Raw genomic sequence first — 21,380 nt, forward strand, 5'->3', positions numbered from 1 at the left:
AGGGTTTCTGTGACTGTGAGGGTCAGGTGTTGTGACGGTGTGTGGACCAGGGTTTCTGTGGCTGTGAGGGTCAGGTGTTGTGACGGTGTGTGGACAGGGGTTTCTGTGACTGCGAAGGTCAGGTGTTGTGACGGTGTGTGGGCCAGGGTTTCCGTGGCTCTGAGGGTCAGGTGTTGTGACGGTGTGTGGGCCAGGGTTTCTGTGACTGTGAGAGTCAGGGGTTGTGACGGTGTGTGGACAGGGGTTTCTGTGACTGTGAAGGTCAGGTGTTGTGACGGTGTGTGGGCCAGGGTTTCCGTGGCTCTGAGGGTCAGGTGTTGTGACGGTGTGTGGGCCAGGGTTTCTGTAACTGTGAGGGTCAGGTGTTGTGACGGTGTGTGGACAGGGGTTTCTGTGACTGTGAGGGTCAGGGGTTGTGACGGTGTGTGGGACAGGGTTTCTGTTGCTGTGAGGGTCAGGTGTTGTGACTGTGTGGACCAGGGATTCTGTGACTGTGAGGATCAGGTGTTGTGACGGTGTGTGGACAGGGGTTTCTGTGACTGTGAGGGTCAGGGGTTGTGACGGTGTGTGGACCAGGATTTCTGTGACTGTGAGGGTCAGGTGTTGTGACGGTGTGTGGACAGGGGTTTCTGTGACTGTGAGGGTCAGGTGTTGTGACGGTGTGTGGACAGGGGTTTCTGTGACTGTGAGGGTCAGGTGTTGTGACGGTGTGTGGACCAGGGTTTCTGTGACTGTGAGGGACAGGTGTTGTGACGGTGTGTGGACAGGGGTTTCTGTGACTGCGAAGGTCAGGTGTTGTGACGGTGTGTGGGCCAGGGTTTCCGTGGCTCTGAGGGTCAGGTGTTGTGACGGTGTGTGGGCCAGGGTTTCTGTGACTGTGAGAGTCAGGGGTTGTGACGGTGTGTGGACAGGGGTTTCTGTGACTGTGAAGGTCAGGTGTTGTGACGGTGTGTGGGCCAGGGTTTCCGTGGCTCTGAGGGTCAGGTGTTGTGACGGTGTGTGGGCCAGGGTTTCTGTAACTGTGAGGGTCAGGTGTTGTGACGGTGTGTGGACAGGGGTTTCTGTGACTGTGAGGGTCAGGGGTTGTGACGGTGTGTGGGACAGGGTTTCTGTTGCTGTGAGGGTCAGGTGTTGTGACTGTGTGGACCAGGGATTCTGTGACTGTGAGGATCAGGTGTTGTGACGGTGTGTGGACAGGGGTTTCTGTGACTGTGAGGGTCAGGGGTTGTGACGGTGTGTGGACCAGGATTTCTGTGACTGTGAGGGTCAGGTGTTGTGACGGTGTGTGGACAGGGGTTTCTGTGACTGTGAGGGTCAGGTGTTGTGACGGTGTGTGGACAGGGGTTTCTGTGACTGTGAGGGTCAGGTGTTGTGACGGTGTGTGGACCAGGGTTTCTGTGACTGTGAGGGACAGGTGTTGTGACGGTGTGTGGACAGGGGTTTCTGTGGCTGTTGGGGTCAGGTGTTGTGACGGTGTGTGGACAGGGGTTTCTGTGGCTGTTAGGGTCAGGTGTCGTGACGGTGTGTGGGCCAGGGTTTCACTGGCTGTGAGGGTCAGGTGTTGTGACGGTGTGTGGGCCAGGGTTTCTGTGACTGTGAGGGTCAGGGGTTGTGACGGTGTGTGGACCAGGGTTTCTGTGACTGTGAGGGTCAGGTGTTGTGACGGTGTGTGGGCCAGGGTTTCTGTGACTGTGAGGGTCAGGTGTTGTGACGGTGTGTGGACCAGGGTTTCTGTGACTGTGAGGGACAGGTGTTGTGACGGTGTGTGGGCCAGGGTTTCTGTGGCTGTGAGGGTCAGGTGTTGTGACGGTGTGTGGGCCAGGGTTTCTGTGGCTGTGAGTGTCAGGTTTTGTGACGGTGTGTGGGCCAGGATTTCTGTGGCTGTGAGGGCCAGGTGTTGTGACTGTGTGTGGGCCAGGGGTTTCTGTGGCTGCGAGGGTCAGGTGTTGTGGCGGTGCCTGGGTCAGGGTTTCTGTGACTGCGAGGGTCAGGCGTGGTGACGGTGTGTGGGCCAGTGTTTCTGCGACTGTGAGGGTCAGGTGTTGTGATGGTGTGTGAACCAGGGTTTCTGTGACTAAGAGGGTCAGGTGTTGTGACGGTGTGTGGACCAGTGTTTCTGCGACTGTGAGGGTCAGGTGTTGTGATGGTGTGTGGACCAGAGTTTCTGTGACTAAGAGGGTCAGGTAGTTGTGACGGTGTGTGGACCAGGGTTTCTGTGACTGTGAGGGTCAGGTGTTGTGACGGTGTGTGGACCAGGGTTTCTGTGTCTGTGAGGGTCAGGTGTTGTGACTGTGTGGACCAGGGATTCTGTGACTGTGAGGGTCAGGTGTTGTGACGGTGTGCGGACAAGGGTTTCCGTGGCTGTGTGGGTCAGGTGTTGTGACGGTGTGTGGACCAGGGTTTCTGTGACTGTGAGGGTCAGGTGTTGTGACGGTGTTTGGACCAGGGTTTCTGTGACTGTGAGGGTCAGGAGTTGTGACGGTGTGTGGGCCAAGGTTTCGGTGACTGTGTGGGTCAGGTGTTGTGACGGTGTGTGGGCCAGGGGTTCTGTGGCTGTGAGGGTCAGGTGTTGTGACGGTGTGTGGAACAGATTTTCTGTGGCTGCGAGGGTCAGGCGTTGAGACGGTGTGTGGGCCAGTGTTTCTGCGACTGTGAGGGTCAGGTGTTGTGATGGTGTGTGAACCAGGGTTTCTGTGACTAAGAGGGTCAGGTGTTGTGACGGTGTGTGGACCAGTGTTTCTGCGACTGTGAGGGTCAGGTGTTGTGATGGTGTGTGGACCAGAGTTTCTGTGACTAAGAGGGTCAGGTAGTTGTGACGGTGTGTGGACCAGGGTTTCTGTGACTGTGAGGGTCAGGTGTTGTGACGGTGTGTGGACCAGGGTTTCTGTGTCTGTGAGGGTCAGGTGTTGTGACTGTGTGGACCAGGGATTCTGTGACTGTGAGGGTCAGGTGTTGTGACGGTGTGCGGACAAGGGTTTCCGTGGCTGTGTGGGTCAGGTGTTGTGACGGTGTGTGGACCAGGGTTTCTGTGACTGTGAGGGTCAGGTGTTGTGACGGTGTTTGGACCAGGGTTTCTGTGACTGTGAGGGTCAGGAGTTGTGACGGTGTGTGGGCCAAGGTTTCGGTGACTGTGTGGGTCAGGTGTTGTGACGGTGTGTCGGCCAGGGTTTCTGTGACTGTGAGGGTCAGGTGTTGTGACGGTGTGTGGACAGGGGTTTCTGTGACTGTGAGTGTCAGGGGTTGTGACGGTGTGTGGGCCAGGGTTTCTGTTGCTGTGAGGGTCAGGTGTTGTGACTGTGTGGACCAGGGATTCAGTGACTGTGAGGATCAGGTGTTGTGACGGTGTGTGGACAGGGGTTTCTGTGACTGTGAGGGTCAGGGGTTGTGACGGTGTGTGGACCAGGATTTCTGTGACTGTGAGGGTCAGGTGTTGTGACGGTGTGTGGACAGGGGTTTCTGTGACTGTGAGGGTCAGGTGTTGTGACGGTGTGTGGACAGGGGTTTCTGTGACTGTGAGGGTCAGGTGTTGTGACGGTGTGTGGACCAGGGTTTCTGTGACTGTGAGGGACAGGTGTTGTGACGGTGTGTGGACAGGGGTTTCTGTGGCTGTTGGGGTCAGGTGTTGTGACGGTGTGTGGACAGGGGTTTCTGTGGCTGTTAGGGTCAGGTGTCGTGACGGTGTGTGGGCCAGGGTTTCACTGGCTGTGAGGGTCAGGTGTTGTGACGGTGTGTGGACAAGGGTTTCCGTGGCTCTGAGGGTCAGGTGTTGTGACGGTGTGTGGGCCAGGGTTTCTGTGACTGTGAGGGTCAGGGGTTGTGACGGTGTGTGGACCAGGGTTTCTGTGACTGTGAGGGTCAGGTGTTGTGACGGTGTGTGGGCCAAGGTTTCTGTGACTGTGAGGGTCAGGGGTTGTGACGGTGTGTGGGCCAGGGTTTCTGTGGCTGTGAGGGTCAGGTGTTGTGACGGTGTGTGGGCCAGGGTTTCTGTGGCTGTGAGTGTCAGGTTTTGTGACGGTGTGTGGGCCAGGATTTCTGTGGCTGTGAGGGCCAGGTGTTGTGACTGTGTGTGGGCCAGGGGTTTCTGTGGCTGCGAGGGTCAGGTGTTGTGGCGGTGCCTGGGTCAGGGTTTCTGTGACTGCGAGGGTCAGGCGTGGTGACGGTGTGTGGGCCAGTGTTTCTGCGACTGTGAGGGTCAGGTGTTGTGATGGTGTGTGAACCAGGGTTTCTGTGACTAAGAGGGTCAGGTGTTGTGACGGTGTGTGGACCAGTGTTTCTGCGACTGTGAGGGTCAGGTGTTGTGATGGTGTGTGGACCAGGGTTTCTGTGACTAAGAGGGTCAGGTGTTGTGACGGTGTGTGGACCAGGGTTTCTGTGACTGTGAGGGTCAGGTGTTGTGACGGTGTGTGGACCAGGGTTTCTGTGGCTGTGAGGGTCAGGTGTTGTGACGGTGTGTGGACAGGGGTTTCTGTGACTGTGAAGGTCAGGTGTTGTGACGGTGTGTGGGCCAGGGTTTCCGTGGCTCTGAGGGTCAGGTGTTGTGACGGTGTGTGGGCCAGGGTTTCTGTGACTGTGAGAGTCAGGGGTTGTGACGGTGTGTGGACAGGGGTTTCTGTGACTGTGAAGGTCAGGTGTTGTGAAGGTGTGTGGGCCAGGGTTTCCGTGGCTCTGAGGGTCAGGTGTTGTGACGGTGTGTGGGCCAGGGTTTCTGTAACTGTGAGGGTCAGGTGTTGTGACGGTGTGTGGACAGGGGTTTCTGTGACTGTGAGGGTCAGGGGTTGTGACGGTGTGTGGGACAGGGTTTCTGTTGCTGTGAGGGTCAGGTGTTGTGACTGTGTGGACCAGGGATTCTGTGACTGTGAGGATCAGGTGTTGTGACGGTGTGTGGACAGGGGTTTCTGTGACTGTGAGGGTCAGGGGTTGTGACGGTGTGTGGACCAGGATTTCTGTGACTGTGAGGGTCAGGTGTTGTGACGGTGTGTGGACAGGGGTTTCTGTGACTGTGAGGGTCAGGTGTTGTGACGGTGTGTGGACAGGGGTTTCTGTGACTGTGAGGGTCAGGTGTTGTGACGGTGTGTGGACCAGGGTTTCTGTGGCTGTTGGGGTCAGGTGTTGTGACGGTGTGTGGACAGGGGTTTCTGTGGCTGTTAGGGTCAGGTGTCGTGACGGTGTGTGGGCCAGGGTTTCACTGGCTGTGAGGGTCAGGTGTTGTGACGGTGTGTGGGCCAGGGTTTCTGTGACTGTGAGGGTCAGGGGTTGTGACGGTGTGTGGACCAGGGTTTCTGTGACTGTGAGGGTCAGGTGTTGTGACGGTGTGTGGGCCAGGGTTTCTGTGACTGTGAGGGTCAGGTGATGTGACGGTGTGTGGACCAGGGTTTCTGTGACTGTGAGGGACAGGTGTTGTGACGGTGTGTGGGCCAGGGTTTCTGTGGCTGTGAGGGTCAGGTGTTGTGACGGTGTGTGGGCCAGGGTTTCTGTGGCTGTGAGTGTCAGGTTTTGTGACGGTGTGTGGGCCAGGATTTCTGTGGCTGTGAGGGCCAGGTGTTGTGACTGTGTGTGGGCCAGGGGTTTCTGTGGCTGCGAGGGTCAGGTGTTGTGGCGGTGCCTGGGTCAGGGTTTCTGTGACTGCGAGGGTCAGGCGTGGTGACGGTGTGTGGGCCAGTGTTTCTGCGACTGTGAGGGTCAGGTGTTGTGATGGTGTGTGAACCAGGGTTTCTGTGACTAAGAGGGTCAGGTGTTGTGACGGTGTGTGGACCAGTGTTTCTGCGACTGTGAGGGTCAGGTGTTGTGATGGTGTGTGGACCAGAGTTTCTGTGACTAAGAGGGTCAGGTAGTTGTGACGGTGTGTGGACCAGGGTTTCTGTGACTGTGAGGGTCAGGTGTTGTGACGGTGTGTGGACCAGGGTTTCTGTGTCTGTGAGGGTCAGGTGTTGTGACTGTGTGGACCAGGGATTCTGTGACTGTGAGGGTCAGGTGTTGTGACGGTGTGCGGACAAGGGTTTCCGTGGCTGTGTGGGTCAGGTGTTGTGACGGTGTGTGGACCAGGGTTTCTGTGACTGTGAGGGTCAGGTGTTGTGACGGTGTTTGGACCAGGGTTTCTGTGACTGTGAGGGTCAGGAGTTGTGACGGTGTGTGGGCCAAGGTTTCGGTGACTGTGTGGGTCAGGTGTTGTGACGGTGTGTCGGCCAGGGTTTCTGTGACTGTGAGGGTCAGGTGTTGTGACGGTGTGTGGACAGGGGTTTCTGTGACTGTGAGGGTCAGGTGTTGTGTCGGTGTTTGGACCAGGGTTTCTGTGACTGTGAGGGTCAGGAGTTGTGACGGTGTGTGGGCCAAGGTTTCGGTGACTGTGTGGGTCAGGTGTTGTGACGGTGTGTCGGCCAGGGTTTCTGTGACTGTGAGGGTCAGGTGTTGTGACGGTGTGTGGACAGGGGTTTCTGTGACTGTGAGTGTCAGGGGTTGTGACGGTGTGTGGGCCAGGGTTTCTGTTGCTGTGAGGGTCAGGTGTTGTGACTGTGTGGACCAGGGATTCTGTGACTGTGAGGATCAGGTGTTGTGACGGTGTGTGGACAGGGGTTTCTGTGACTGTGAGGGTCAGGGGTTGTGACGGTGTGTGGACCAGGATTTCTGTGACTGTGAGGGTCAGGTGTTGTGACGGTGTGTGGACAGGTGTTTCTGTGACTGTGAGGGTCAGGTGTTGTGACGGTGTGTGGACAGGGGTTTCTGTGACTGTGAGGGTCAGGTGTTGTGACGGTGTGTGGACCAGGGTTTCTGTGACTGTGAGGGACAGGTGTTGTGACGGTGTGTGGACAGGGGTTTCTGTGGCTGTTGGGGTCAGGTGTTGTGACGGTGTGTGGACAGGGGTTTCTGTGGCTGTTAGGGTCAGGTGTCGTGACGGTGTGTGGGCCAGGGTTTCACTGGCTGTGAGGGTCAGGTGTTGTGACGGTGTGTGGACAAGGGTTTCCGTGGCTCTGAGGGTCAGGTGTTGTGACGGTGTGTGGGCCAGGGTTTCTGTGACTGTGAGGGTCAGGGGTTGTGACGGTGTGTGGACCAGGGTTTCTGTGACTGTGAGGGTCTGGTGTTGTGACGGTGTGTGGGCCAGGGTTTCTGTGACTGTGAGGGTCAGGTGTTGTGACGGTGTGTGGACCAGGGTTTCTGTGACTGTGAGGGACAGGTGTTGTGACGGTGTGTGGGCCAGGGTTTCTGTGGCTGTGAGGGTCAGGTGTTGTGACGGTGTGTGGGCCAGGGTTTCTGTGGCTGTGAGTGTCAGGTTTTGTGACGGTGTGTGGGCCAGGATTTCTGTGGCTGTGAGGGCCAGGTGTTGTGACTGTGTGTGGGCCAGGGGTTTCTGTGGCTGCGAGGGTCAGGTGTTGTGGCGGTGCCTGGGTCAGGGTTTCTGTGACTGCGAGGGTCAGGCGTGGTGACGGTGTGTGGGCCAGTGTTTCTGCGACTGTGAGGGTCAGGTGTTGTGATGGTGTGTGAACCAGGGTTTCTGTGACTAAGAGGGTCAGGTGTTGTGACGGTGTGTGGACCAGTGTTTCTGCGACTGTGAGGGTCAGGTGTTGTGATGGTGTGTGGACCAGGGTTTCTGTGACTAAGAGGGTCAGGTGTTGTGACGGTGTGTGGACCAGGGTTTCTGTGACTGTGAGGGTCAGGTGTTGTGACGGTGTGTGGACCAGGGTTTCTGTGGCTGTGAGGGTCAGGTGTTGTGACGGTGTGTGGACAGGGGTTTCTGTGACTGTGAAGGTCAGGTGTTGTGACGGTGTGTGGGCCAGGGTTTCCGTGGCTCTGAGGGTCAGGTGTTGTGACGGTGTGTGGGCCAGGGTTTCTGTGACTGTGAGAGTCAGGGGTTGTGACGGTGTGTGGACAGGGGTTTCTGTGACTGTGAAGGTCAGGTGTTGTGACGGTGTGTGGGCCAGGGTTTCCATGGCTCTGAGGGTCAGGTGTTGTGACGGTGTGTGGGCCAGGGTTTCTGTAACTGTGAGGGTCAGGTGTTGTGACGGTGTGTGGACAGGGGTTTCTGTGACTGTGAGGGTCAGGGGTTGTGACGGTGTGTGGGACAGGGTTTCTGTTGCTGTGAGGGTCAGGTGTTGTGACTGTGTGGACCAGGGATTCTGTGACTGTGAGGATCAGGTGTTGTGACGGTGTGTGGACAGGGGTTTCTGTGACTGTGAGGGTCAGGGGTTGTGACGGTGTGTGGACCAGGATTTCTGTGACTGTGAGGGTCAGGTGTTGTGACGGTGTGTGGACAGGGGTTTCTGTGACTGTGAGGGTCAGGTGTTGTGACGGTGTGTGGACAGGGGTTTCTGTGACTGTGAGGGTCAGGTGTTGTGACGGTGTGTGGACCAGGGTTTCTGTGACTGTGAGGGACAGGTGTTGTGACGGTGTGTGGACAGGGGTTTCTGTGGCTGTTGGGGTCAAGTGTTGTGACGGTGTGTGGACAGGGGTTTCTGTGGCTGTTAGGGTCAGGTGTCGTGACGGTGTGTGGGCCAGGGTTTCACTGGCTGTGAGGGTCAGGTGTTGTGACGGTGTGTGGGCCAGGGTTTCTGTGACTGTGAGGGTCAGGGGTTGTGACGGTGTGTGGACCAGGGTTTCTGTGACTGTGAGGGTCAGGTGTTGTGACGGTGTGTGGGCCAGGGTTTCTGTGACTGTGAGGGTCAGGTGTTGTGACGGTGTGTGGACCAGGGTTTCTGTGACTGTGAGGGTCAGGTGTTGTGACGGTGTGTGGACAGGGGTTTCTGTGACTGTGAGGGACAGGTGTTGTGACGGTGTGTGGGCCAGGGTTTCTGTGGCTGTGAGGGTCAGGTGTTGTGACGGTGTGTGGGCCAGGGTTTCTGTTGCTGTGAGGGTCAGGTGTTGTGACTGTGTGGACCAGGGATTCTGTGACTGTGAGGATCAGGTGTTGTGACGGTGTGTGGACAGGGGTTTCTGTGACTGTGAGGGTCAGGGGTTGTGACGGTGTGTGGACCAGGATTTCTGTGACTGTGAGGGTCAGGTGTTGTGACGGTGTCTGGACAGGGGTTTCTGTGACTGTGAGGGTCAGGTGTTGTGACGGTGTGTGGACCAGGGTTTCTGTGACTGTGAGGGACAGGTGTTGTGACGGTGTGTGGACAGGGGTTTCTGTGGCTGTTGGGGTCAGGTGTTGTGACGGTGTGTGGGCCAGGGTTTCTGTGACTGTGAGGGTCAGGTGTTGTGACGGTGTGTGGACCAGGGTTTCTGTGACTGTGAGGGACAGGTGTTGTGACGGTGTGTGGGCCAGGGTTTCTGTGGCTGTGAGGGTCAGGTGTTGTGACGGTGTGTGGGCCAGGGTTTCTGTGGCTGTGAGTGTCAGGTTTTGTGACGGTGTGAGGGCCAGGATTTCTGTGGCTGTGAGGGCCAGGTGTTGTGACTGTGTGTGGGCCAGGGGTTTCTGTGGCTGCGAGGGTCAGGTGTTGTGGCGGTGCCTGGGTCAGGGTTTCTGTGACTCGGAGGGTCAGGCGTGGTAACGGTGTGTGGGCCAGTGTTTCTGCGACTGTGAGGGTCAGGTGTTGTGATGGTGAGTGAACCAGGGTTTCTGTGACTAAGAGGGTCAGGTGTTGTGACGGTGTGTGGACCAGTGTTTCTGCGACTGTGAGGGTCAGGTGTTGTGATGGTGTGTGGACCAGGGTTTCTGTGACTAAGAGGGTCAGGTGTTGTGACGGTGTGTGGACCAGGGTTTCTGTGACTGTGAGGGTCAGGTGTTGTGACGGTGTGTGGACCAGGGTTTCTGTGGCTGTGAGGGTCAGGTGTTGTGACGGTGTGTGGACATGGGTTTCTGTGACTGTGAGGGACAGGTGTTGTGACGGTGTGTGGGCCAGGGTTTCTGTGGCTGTGAGGGTCAGGTGTTGTGACGGTGTGTGGGCCAGGGTTTCTGTTGCTGTGAGGGTCAGGTGTTGTGACGGTGCGTGGGCCAGGGTTTCTGTGACTGTGAGGGTCAGGTGTTGTGACTGTGTGGACCAGGGATTCTGTGACTGTGAGGATCAGGTGTTGTGACGGTGTGTGGACAGGGGTTTCTGTGACTGTGAGGGTCAGGGGTTGTGACGGTGTGTGGACCAGGATTTCTGTGACTGTGAGGGTCAGGTGTTGTGACGGTGTGTGGACAGGGGTTTCTGTGACTGTGAGGGTCAGGTGTTGTGACGGTGTGTGGACAGGGGTTTCTGTGACTGTGAGGGTCAGGTGTTGTGACGGTGTGTGGCCAGGGTTTCTGTGACTGTGAGGGTCAGGTGTTGTGACGGTGTGTGGACAGGGGTTTCTGTGACTGTGAGGGTCAGGTGTTGTGACGGTGTGTGGACCAGGGTTTCTGTGACTGTGAGGGACAGGTGTTGTGACGGTGTGTGGACAGGGGTTTCTGTGGCTGTTGGGGTCAGGTGTCGTGACGGTGTGTGGGCCAGGGTTTCACTGGCAGTGAGGGTCAGGTGTTGTGACGGTGTGTGGACAAGGGTTTCCGTGGCTCTGAGGGTCAGGTGTTGTGACGGTGTGTGGGCCAGGGTTTCTGTGACTGTGAGGGTCAGGGGTTGTGACGGTGTGTGGACCAGGGTTTCTGTGACTGTGAGGGTCAGGTGTTGTGACGGTGTGTCGGCCAGTGTTTCTGTGACTGTGAGGGTCAGGTGTTGTGACGGTGTGTGGACCAGGGTTTCTGTGACTGTGAGGGACAGGTGTTGTGACGGTGTGTGGGCCAGGGTTTCTGTGGCTGTGAGGGTCAGGTGTTGTGACGGTGTGTGGGCCAGGGTTTCTGTGGCTGTGAGTGTCAGGTTTTGTGACGGTGTGTGGGCCAGGATTTCTGTGGCTGTGAGGGCCAGGTGTTGTGACTGTGTGTGGGCCAGGGGTTTCTGTGGCTGCGAGGGTCAGGTGTTGTGGCGGTGCCTGGGTCAGGGTTTCTGTGACTCGGAGGGTCAGGCGTGGTGACGGTGTGTGGGCCAGTGTTTCTGCGACTGTGAGGGTCAGGTGTTGTGATGGTGTGTGAACCAGGGTTTCTGTGACTAAGAGGGTCAGGTGTTGTGACGGTGTGTGGACCAGTGTTTCTGCGACTGTGAGGGTCAGGTGTTGTGATGGTGTGTGGACCAGGGTTTCTGTGACTAAGAGGGTCAGGTGTTGTGACGGTGTGCGGACCAGGGTTTCTGTGACTGTGAGGGTCAGGTGTTGTGACGGTGTGTGGACCAGGGTTTCTGTGGCTGTGAGGGTCAGGTGTTGTGACGGTGTGTGGACATGGGTTTCTGTGACTGTGAAGGTCAGGTGTTGTGACGGTGTGTGGGCCAGGGTTTCCGTGGCTCTGAGGGTCAGGTGTTGTGACGGTGTGTGGGCCAGGGTTTCTGTGACTGTGAGAGTCAGGGGTTGTGACGGTGTGTGGACAGGGGTTTCTGTGACTGTGAAGGTCAGGTGTTGTGACGGTGTGTGGGCCAGGGTTTCCGTGGCTCTGAGGGTCAGGTGTTGTGACGGTGTGTGGGCCAGGGTTTCTGTAACTGTGAGGGTCAGGTGTTGTGACGGTGTGTGGACAGGGGTTTCTGTGACTGTGAGGGTCAGGGGTTGTGACGGTGTGTGGGACAGGGTTTCTGTTGCTGTGAGGGTCAGGTGTTGTGACTGTGTGGACCAGGGATTCTGTGACTGTGAGGATCAGGTGTTGTGACGGTGTGTGGACAGGGGTTTCTGTGACTGTGAGGGTCAGGGGTTGTGACGGTGTGTGGACCAGGATTTCTGTGACTGTGAGGGTCAGGTGTTGTGACGGTGTGTGGACAGGGGTTTCTGTGACTGTGAGGGTCAGGTGTTGTGACGGTGTGTGGACAGGGGTTTCTGTGGCTGTTGGGGTCAGGTGTTGTGACGGTGTGTGGACAGGGGTTTCTGTGGCTGTTAGGGTCAGGTGTCGTGACGGTGTGTGGGCCAGGGTTTCACTGGCTGTGAGGGTCAGGTGTTGTGACGGTGTGTGGACCAGGGTTTCTGTGACTGTGAGGGTCAGGGGTTGTGACGGTGTGTGGACCAGGGTTTCTGTGGCTGTGAGGGTCAGGTGTTGTGACGGTGTGTGGACAGGGGTTTCTGTGACTGTGAGGGTCAGGTGTTGTGACGGTGTGTGGGCCAGGGTTTCTGTGACTGTGAGGGTCAGGTGTTGTGACGGTGTGTGGACCAGGGTTTCTGTGACTGTGAGGGACAGGTGTTGTGACGGTGTGTGGGCCAGGGTTTCTGTGGCTGTGAGGGTCAGGTGTTGTGACGGTGTGTGGGCCAGGGTTTCTGTGGCTGTGAGTGTCAGGTTTTGTGACGGTGTGTGGGCCAGGATTTCTGTGGCTGTGAGGGCCAGGTGTTGTGACTGTGTGTGGGCCAGGGGTTTCTGTGGCTGCGAGGGTCAGGTGTTGTGGCGGTGCCTGGGTCAGGGTTTCTGTGACTGCGAGGGTCAGGCGTGGTGACGGTGTGTGGGCCAGTGTTTCTGCGACTGTGAGGGTCAGGTGTTGTGATGGTGTGTGAACCAGGGTTTCTGTGACTAAGAGGGTCAGGTGTTGTGACGGTGTGTGGACCAGTGTTTCTGCGACTGTGAGGGTCAGGTGTTGTGATGGTGTGTGGACCAGAGTTTCTGTGACTAAGAGGGTCAGGTAGTTGTGACGGTGTGTGGACCAGGGTTTCTGTGACTGTGAGGGTCAGGTGTTGTGACGGTGTGTGGACCAGGGTTTCTGTGTCTGTGAGGGTCAGGTGTTGTGACTGTGTGGACCAGGGATTCTGTGACTGTGAGGGTCAGGTGTTGTGACGGTGTGCGGACAAGGGTTTCCGTGGCTGTGTGGGTCAGGTGTTGTGACGGTGTGTGGACCAGGGTTTCTGTGACTGTGAGGGTCAGGTGTTGTGACGGTGTTTGGACCAGGGTTTCTGTGACTGTGAGGGTCAGGAGTTGTGACGTTGTGTGGGCCAAGGTTTCGGTGACTGTGTGGGTCAGGTGTTGTGACGGTGTGTCGGCCAGGGTTTCTGTGACTGTGAGGGTCAGGTGTTGTGACGGTGTGTGAACCAGGGTTTCTGTGACTGTGAGGGTCAGGTGTTGTGACGCTGTGTGGGCCAGGGTTTCTGTGACTGTGAGTGTCAGGGGTTGTGACGGTGTGTGGACCAGGGTTTCTGTGGCTGTGAGGGTCAGGTGTTTTGACGGAGTGTGAATCAGGGTTTCTGTGGCTGTGAGGGTCAGGAGTTGTGACGGTGTGTGTGCCGGGTTTTCTGTTTTTGTGAGTGTCCGGTGTTGTGCCGGTGTGTGGACCAGGGTTTCTGTGGCTGTGAAGGTCAGGTGTTGTGACGGTGTGTGGACAAGTGTTACTGTAGTTGTGAGGGTCAGGTGTTGTGACGGTGTGTGGGCCAGGGTGTCTGTGGCTGGGAGGGTCAGGTGTTTTGGCGGTGCCTGGGCCAGGGTTTCTGTGACTGTGAGGGTCAGGTGTTGTGACGGTGTGTGGGCCAGGGTTTCTATGACTGTGAGGGTCAGGTGTTGTGACGGTGTGTGGACCAGGGTTCCTGTGGCTGTGAGGGTCAGGTGTTGTGACGGTGTGTGGGCCAGGGTTTCTGTGGCTGTGAGGGTCAGGTGTTGTGACGGTGTGTGGACCAGGGTTCCTGTGGCTGTGAGGGTCAGGTGTTGTGACGGTGTGTGGGCCAGGGTTTCTGTGGCTGTGAGGGTCAGGTGTTGTGACGGTGTGTGGGCCAGGGTTTCTGTGGCTGTGGGGGTCAGGTATTGTGACGGTGTGTGGGCCAGGGTTTCTGTGACTGTGAGGGTCAGGTGTTGTGACGGTGTGTGAACCAGGGTTTCTGTGACTGTGAGGGTCAGGAGTTGTGACGGTGTGTGAACCAGGGTTTCTGTGGCTGCGAGGGTCAGATGTTGTGCCGGTGTGTGGGCCAGGGGTTCTGTGGCTGTGAGGGTCAGGTGTTGTGACGGTGTGTGGAACAGATTTTCTGTGGCTGCGAGGGTCAGGCGTTGAGACGGTGTGTGGGCCAGTGTTTCTGCGACTGTGAGGGTCAGGTGTTGTGACGGTGTGTGAACCAGGGTTTCTGTGACTGTGAGGGTCAGGTGTTGTGACGGTGTGTGGACCAGGGTTTCTGTGACTGTGAGGGTCAGGTGTTGTGACGGTGTGTGAACCAGGGTTTCTGTGGCTGTGTGGGTCTGGTGTTGTGACGGTGTGTGGACAAGGGTTTCTGTGGCTGTGAAGGTCAGGTGTCGTGACGGTGTGTGGGCCAGGGTTTCTGTGGCTGCGAGGGTCAGGTGATGTGACGGTGTGTGGGCCAGGGTTTCTGTGGCTGTGAGGGTCAAGTGATGTGACGGTGTGTGGGCCAGGGTTTCTGTGACTGTGAGGGTCAGGTGATGTGACGGTGTGTGGGCCAGGGTTTCTGTGGCTGTGAGGGTCAGGTGATGTGACGGTGTGTGGACGAGGGTTTCTGTGGCTGTGAGGGTCAGGTGTTGTGACGGTGTGTGGACCAGGGTTTCTGTGGCTGTGAGGGTCAGGTGTTGTGACGATGTGTGAACCAGGGTTTCTGTGGCTGTGAGGGTCAGGTGTTGTGACGGAGTGTGAACCAGGGTTTCTGTGGCTGTGAGGGTCAGGTGTTGTGACGGTGTGTGGGCCAGGGTTTCTGTGGCTGGGAGGGTCCGGTGTTGTGACGGTGTGTGGACCAGGGTTTCTGTGGCTGTGAAGGTCAGGTGTTGTTACGGTGTGTGGACAAGGGTTACTGTAGCTGTGAGGGTCAGGTGTTGTGACGGTGTGTGGGCCAGGGTTTCTGTGGCTGCGAGGGTCAGGTGTTGTGACGGTGTGCGGGCCAGGGTTTCTGTGGCTGTGAGGGTCAGGTGTTGTGACGGTGTTTGGGCCAGGGTTTCTGTAACTGTGAGGGTCAGGTGTTGTGACGGTGTGTGTACCAGTGTTTCTGTGACTGTGTGGGTCAGGTGTTGCGACGGTGTGTGGATCAGGGTTTCTGTGACTGTGAGGGTCAGGTGTTGTGACGGTGTGTGGGCCAGGGTTTCTGCGGCTGTGAGGGTCAGGTGCTGTGACGGTGTGTGGATCAGTGTTTCTGCGACTGTGAGGGTCAGGTGGTGTGACGGTGTGTGGGCCAGGGTTTCTGTGACTGTGAGGGTCAGGTGTTGTGACGGTGTGTCGGCCAGGGTTTCAGTGGCTGTGAGGGTCAGGTGTTGTGACGGTGTGTGGTCCAGGGTTTCTGTGGCTGTGAGGGTCAGGTGTTGTGACGGTGTGTGGGCCAGGGTTTCTGTGGCTGTGAGGGTCAGGTGTTGTAACGGTGTGTGGGCCAAGGTTTCTGTGACTGTGAGTGTCCGGTGTTGTGACGGTGTGTGGGCCAGGGTTTCTGTGGCTGTGAGGGTCAGGTGTTGTGACGGTGTGTGGATCAGGGTTTCTGTGATTGTGAGGGTCAGGTGTTGTGACGGTATGTGGACCAGGGTTTCTGTGGCTGTGAGGGTCAGGTGTCGTGACGGTGTGTGGGCCAGGGTTTCTGTGGCTGTGAGGGTCAGGTTTTGAGACGGTGTGTGGGCCAGGGTTTCTGTGACTGTGAGGGTCCGGTGTTGTGACGGTGTGTGGACCAGGGTTTCTGTGACTGTGAGGGTCCGGTGTTGTGACGGTGTGTGGACCAGGGTTTCTGTGGCAGTGAGGGTCAGATTTTCAGTGGTGCTGGAAAGTTTTCGCTATTTCTGCATAAATATGATCCGATCCTCATTAACGTCATAACAGCAGACAGAGAAAACAACTAAATAAACAACAAAAAAGAAACATTGTAGTTGTTCATTTATTTAATGAGGAAAAATGATGCAATAATACATAGATTATGTGGGGAAAGTGTGTGAACCTGAGGTATAATGCCAGTCATAAAAATCTATTTGGAATCACGTGTTCAATGAGATGAGATTGGAATTGCTGGTGTAGAGATGACCTGCCCTATAATTAAAAAAGGATTCAGGAAGTCAGGTTACCGATAGAGCATGTAACTGTTTATATGGACCATGCCTCCATCAAAAGAAATCTTTCCGAGAACCTTAGAAGTTCAGTAGAGCTGCATGAAAATGGAAAATGCTACAAAAGCATTTCTAAAGTCCCGAGTGTTCTTCAGTCCACAGGAATGGTAATTATCTACATACGGAGGAAATTCAGTACTGTTGTCACTCTCCCTGGGACTGGACATCCTGCAAAGATCACATCAAGAGAATCCTGAACGAGATGAAAACTAGCCCAAGGGTAACAGCAGGAAACATGCCGGACTCTCTAAAGTCTCATGTGTCCACTGTATGAAAACAGTGAGCAAGAATGGTTTTCATGGACGGACACCGCGGAGTAAACGACTGCTCTTTAAAAAACACTTTGCTGCACATCTCAACTTTACGGAAGAGCCGCTGGATGCTCTGGGACAATGTTCTGAGGAAAGGAGAGATAAATGTTGAAGGTTTTGGCAGAAATTCACATTGCTGTGTCTGGAGGGAAAAGAGCACTGCCCACCAACACCAAAACCTCATCCTAACTGTGAAGCCGGATGGAAGGAGCATTATGGTTTGGGACTGCTTTGCTGAGTCAGGGCCTGGGCAGCTTGAGGGAGCGATAAAATCAAGATTGTGTTAAGGGATTGTATCCACGTCAGAAGAGTGAAGAGTTGGGAAGTTGACTGGTGAGAGATACAGGACTGGAAAAGGGGAATCTGATAGAGGACAGATGGGTATTGCCTCCATCTGGTGCTCCAGCATCTTTTTCTTTCTTCCATTGTCTTCTTTCGTTCACCCCTACACCCTCCTCCGGGTTGCACATATCACCTTGTATTTCTCCCCATTATCCCCACAGCCTCTCAGCCTGACTCCTCATCGTTATTCCACCAGTCCTTTTGGTGTCTCAGCTGGAAACGTCGATTGTCCGTACTCCCTTCCATAGATGCTGCATAACCTGCTGAGTTCCTACAGGCAATTTTGTGTGTGCTACTAGTTACTCTGTCACCCCCTCTCTTCTCGTCTGCCCATTACCTTTCCCTGGTTCCACTCATTCTTCCTTTCGTCAGTGCTCCACTCTACTCCTCTATTAGATTCGTTCTTCTGCAGCTGTTTAACTTTTCCAACTCTCATCTCCAAGACTTTGAGTTCAATTACATCCCCTCCCCCAACCTTGTCCCTCATCTGCCAGCTTGTACTTCTACCACTTTCCTCACTTTATCAATCTAGCATCTTTCTGCGTCCTTTCCGGTCCTGATGAAGTGTCATTTTACAAAACGTTGACTGTCGTCTGTTAACTGTTGAGTGTTGTCCACAGCGGACCGGTCATTGCGGCAGGACACCACCAGGTGGGAGTGTTGTCAACAAGGGAGCGGCCATTGCGGCAGAAACCCTCCGGGTGAGAGTGCTCCGCACAGAGGACCTGCCATTACGGTAGGACACCACTAGGTGGGAAAGTTACACACAGAAATTGCTGGAGGAACTCAGCGGGTGAGGCTGCGTCATGGGAGAAAGGGAAGGAGGAGTGGCAACAGTGGGAGGTGATATGCAGGCAAGAAGAAAATAGAACATAGAACATAGAATAGTACAGAACATTACAGGCCCTTCGGCCCACAATGTTGTGCGACCCTCAAACCCTGCCTCCCATATAACCCCCCACCTTAAACTCTTCCATAAACCTGTCTAGTAGTCTCTTAAACTTCACTAGTGTATCTGCCTCCACCACTGACTCAGGCAGTGCATTCTACGCACCAACCACTCTCTGAGTATAAAATCTTCCTCTAATATCCCCTTTGAACTTCCCTCCCCTTACCTTAAAGCCATGTCCTCTTGTACTGAGCAGGGTGTCCTGGGGAAGAAGCGATGGCTATCCACTCTATCTATTCCTCTTAATATCTTGTACACCTCTATCATGTCTCCTCTCATCCTGCTTCTCTCAAAAGAGAAAAGCCCTAGCTCCCTTAATCTCTGATCATAACCCATACTGTCTAAACCAGGCAGCATTCTGGTAAATCTCCTCTGTACCCTTTCCAGTGCTTCCACATCCTTCCTATAGTGAGGTGACCAGAAGAGGTAAGAGCCAGAGTGGGGAAAAAAAAGGTGAAGGGAGGGGGAAGGATAAAGTTGACTGGAAGGAGAAATCGATACACCTGCCATCTGGTTGGAGATTATATAAAAAAAATATAAGGTGCTGTTTTTCCAGCCGGAGGTGAGCTTCATCATGGAATAAGAGGAAGCCATGGACCGAAACGGTGGAACGGGAATGATGATATGAATAAAATTGTTCAGGGACAGGGAAGTTCTACTTTGGCAGCTGGAAAGGAAGTGTTATCAAAACGATCCCCCCCAATTAACTCCGGGTCCCACCAATATAGAGAAGGCTGCATCAGGGGCAGCGGATGCAATAGAGGAAGCGTTGCCTCACCTGGAAGAACCTCTTTGGGTGATGAATGGAGTAAGGGAGGAGATGAATGGGCAGGTGTAGTATTCCTCTCACTTTCAGGGGTCAGTGCCAGGAGGAACATCAGTGGAAAAGGGCAAATGAAGGGAGCGATTTCTGCAGAAACTGGAAAGTGGGGGGGGGGGGGGGAGGTAAATATGTGCTTAGACCACAAGACATAGGAACAGAATCAGGCCATTCGTTCCATCGAGTATGCTCCGTCATTTCATCGTGACTGACCAATTTCCCTCACGAATCCATTCTTCTGCCCTCCTACCGGAACAACCTGAGTGATCATGAACCTATCAGCCTCCGCCATATTTACACTCCATCACCTGCCAACACATCCACCTGTGGCTACGATTTCAACACATTCACCACCTACTGTTCTCAGCCAGGCAATGATAGGCCGGTGAGACTGATATCAGAAGTGCTCAATCTATTGGATGTTCTAAAGTCAAGTCTTGTGAATGGCCTAGGCCCGAAACGTCGAAAGTATTATTTTCCATAGATACTGCCTGGTCTGCTGAGTTCCTCCAGCATTCCGTGTGTTTTGCTTGGAGTTCCAGCATCTGCAGATTTTCTCCTGTCTGTGACAATCAGTTGCATTCATTTTTACGGACAGGAAGCTGGTTTACCATTTTATCTGGAACTGGACACTTTAGTTTTGAACACTGTGAGGGCGATGTTGTACTGTGAACACTCTGACCACTGTGCTCTAAATGTTTTTGTTCTATTTGAGTTCCTTCTGTTTGAATAACTTGTGTTGATGTTGTTGTGACCGCGGCTTTGCCATGTGTCTGTGATGCTGCGGCAAGTCTGTTTCTCAGCGCTCCTGCCTTTGATGCCATTTTCCGGACACAACCGGAAAGGAAAAGACAATAATTGTTACTCCGGATCCGATGCTGCAATAAAAATAGAAACGCACAGTCATTGTGGAAAATCATTTATTTTAACACTAGGTCATTGAAATTCCACATTTGTGGAACTCTGGGTGAGAGGGAAATCAGCTTGTGTTTGGATCCAGCAGCAGACCAGTGTGTGTGTCTTTAGCAGAACAGAGGTGTGAGTTCAGAATGTTCTTTCCCAACCGTCTGCACTTATCTCATCTGTACAGCTGTATTATCGCCCTACTGAGGGGTCGTGGTCAGCACAATAATCTTGGTTCCGCAGGCTTGCAACTGAACTGGATAAATACACGCTGTCAAGTCACAAAGGTTTAACAGAACACAACTCTTTTAACCCTCTTTTCCCACTCCCTCCCCTTCTCTCTCTGCCACCCTCACCTTCTCTCTACATCTCTCCCCCACCTTTCCCCCCACCCTCCCCCCACTGAGTTAGAGGGAAATCAGCTCGTGTTTGGATCCAGCAGCAGACAAGTGTGTGTGACCTTGTCAGAACCGAGGAGTCAGTTCAAAACGTTCATTCCCACCCGTCTCCACTTATCTCATCTGTACAGCTGTATTATCGCCCTACTGAGGGGATGTGGTCAGCACAATAATCTTAGTTGTGCAGGCTGGCAACTGAATTGGCAAAATACAGGATATCGGCAAAGTCACAAAGTCTTAACAGCACACAACTCTTTTAAACCTCGCTGCCCCCTCCCCCTCTCTACCCTCTGAGTTACAGGGAAATCAGCGTGTTTATATCTGCGAACAATCCACAAGGCCACAAATCTTCAACAACACACAGCTCTTCTGACTTTATATTTCAAATGATCTTCCACAGGGCCGGTGACTTTAAATGCCTTGGTGCGACCAGTTCAGAGAGCTGACACGTAAGTGCTGTTACAAAGAAGGCACGGCACTTCCACTGCTTGAGAAGTTGCACAAATTCAGCTTGTTGTCCAAAACTTGGTCAAACTTCAATAAATGCATGACAGACTGGTTGCATCACAGCCCGCGACAGAAACCAGTTCACAAGAACGGAAAGATCTACAGGAAGTGTTGGACACTCCCAGCCCAGCAAAGAGAAATTCTGCACATCTACAAGGAGCGCGGCCATAGGAAAGCAGCATCAATGATAACCATCCCCACCCACTCGGACCACGCTCTCTTCTCGCTGCTGCCCTGGGGAAGCAGGTCCCACATGTGTGGACACATTTTCCAGGCCTCTGCGACTCATCGTCTCAAAATGATGAGTTTGTCAGTCTTTGTGTGGAGTTTTTTTATTGATTCTATTGTATTTTTCTGTTCTACTGTGGATGCCAGCAAGAAAATGAATATCATGTCTGTATGTGGTTACGTATATGTACTGTCAGAATAAGTTTAATTTCAAATTTGAGCAGAGGCACAAGAACTCACAGACATCCATCCAGAGGCAGAGTAACACACACACACACACACACACACACACACACACACATTCTCGCGCAGTGAGGCTCACATTGGCATAAATGTGCACACAGGCCCTGAGACTCACACAAATCACAGACACACTCACACATCGAGATACACACACGTGCACGCACAGACACATATACAGTACATACACACTGACACACATTAATGGAAACAAACACGCACACAGACTCAAGTACACACACAGGCACTCACAAGCGTCTAGCACGCTGAGACGACACATAGAGACATAAACACAGGCACGCACACACAGACACAGGCACATAGAGACTCAAAAGGAGATACAAGCGCATGCACCACGCAAACAACTTTCACATCTCCCTCTCCATCTGTCCACTGTGTTTTCTCTGCTTTCGATGTTTGATATGTTTAATTCTTCAGAACTCTGCAAGTCCAGGTCTGGAGCCATCATCAAGTTGGCAAAACGTTCGGATGCTGCGTCCTCTCGGGCCAAACTAAACGTGTTTTGTTTCTCTCTCTCTGCTTCATGTGTTTTATATGATCACAAGACTACAAGAACCTCGAGGACTGTTGGTCCGCTGCACAAGTGAGCTGCTTGTTCCGTCTCAAGGGACAATCTTAGATCTGGCAAATCTGTTGGGATTCTTTGAAGAAATAACAATCAGGATCGCAAAGGCGAATCGGTTGATGCTGTGTATCT

Source organism: Hypanus sabinus, unplaced genomic scaffold (assembly GCF_030144855.1).
Source record: "Hypanus sabinus isolate sHypSab1 unplaced genomic scaffold, sHypSab1.hap1 scaffold_1058, whole genome shotgun sequence".
NCBI classification, from domain to species: Eukaryota; Metazoa; Chordata; class Chondrichthyes; order Myliobatiformes; family Dasyatidae; genus Hypanus; species Hypanus sabinus.